Below are 1,102 nucleotides of genomic sequence, written 5' to 3'. Positions count from 1 at the left end.
ATTTTGAATCTGTTGTAAGGACAAGGCGCACCACCAAACAAGTTGTGTCTTTGTTGTTTTGTCTGCGTGGATCAAGCAACTTCAATGCCATCGCCATTGCATGTGTGTCCCCCCCCCCCTCGCTCCCTCACTGTTATTCAACGCATGCGTGGGTGTTTTTTTTTTTTTTTAATAATGCATGTGCATGTGTGTGTGCGTCTGACCGTGTGCTCCTGTCTTCCTCTCTGCAGTCATCCTCCCCGCGCCGGCCTTTGACAAGGACCAACTCTGCGGAGGTAAGTGGATTAGCAGCGGTCTGACGAGCCCCCGCTTCCACCCGCTTGCCATCACACAAACGTTACCACGCATGCTACACGCTGTGCGCATCCTTGTGTCTCTGTGCCGTCTCTGTCCGCACTCCAAATGAATCCGCGCAACGGTTAGTCCCGAAGCTTCGGGTCAGCGGTTGGCGGGGTTGGGCATCGTCCTGGAATGGAGCGCGATACAAGAAGAATTTTTGCGTGTTGATCCTTCACTATTTGTATTTCTGGCTACGTTCACTTTACTCCACTACATTTGCCGAACTAAAACGTATAAATTTTCTCCAAACCACCTCTGTTAGACATCACTGCAAAGAACAATTCGAGGAAATTATTCCTTTGGCGCACAAAGCAGAAAATAGCCAAGTCAAGATGATTTATACAGTCCTTCGTCACTGAATCGTCGCGAGGCGCCACAAATTGGAACAATGCTGTCCAAACCATCATGCGACTCGTTCAATCGATGCACAAACAAGCGCTCCTTTGGTGGAAATAACGAGCGTGCTTTGTTTTCTCGTTGCCGGGCAGCGTTCACGTCCATCCACCTGATCGCCACCGGGGTGTCCTGCTTCATGGGCGCCGGTCTTTTGTCCTTCCTGGTCTACGTGTACTGTCAACGCTTCCACAAGCCGTCGCAAGAGTCGGCCGTCATCCATCCGACCACGCCCAACCACCTCAACTACAAGGGCAACGCCACGCCAAAGAACGAGAAGTACACGCCGATGGAGTTCAAGGTTGGTGAAGCGTTCGCAAGTTGGCATCCGTTTCGTATACGTGCTTCGCGTTCACGAGCCGTCGGGACA

The 1,102-nt window shown here is 51.6% G+C and overlaps 1 long non-coding RNA gene across 1 annotated transcript; it reads left to right on the top strand.

Annotated features, from left to right (window-relative positions):
• Window positions 1-166: 166 nt before the first annotated feature.
• On the top strand, window positions 167-999 carry LOC109509406 (uncharacterized). The gene is made up of 2 exons (XR_002166938.1): window positions 167-275; window positions 828-999. It is a non-coding gene; the product is annotated as an uncharacterized LOC109509406 (long non-coding RNA).
• The last annotated feature ends 103 nt before the right edge of the window (window positions 1,000-1,102 follow it).

Source organism: Hippocampus comes, unplaced genomic scaffold (genome assembly GCF_001891065.2).
Source record: "Hippocampus comes isolate QL1 unplaced genomic scaffold, H_comes_QL1_v1.1 C16885334, whole genome shotgun sequence".
Lineage (NCBI taxonomy): Eukaryota > Metazoa > Chordata > Actinopteri > Syngnathiformes > Syngnathidae > Hippocampus > Hippocampus comes.
The sequence above is the reverse complement of the archived record's forward strand: the minus strand, read 5'-3'. Positions and strand labels throughout refer to the sequence as shown.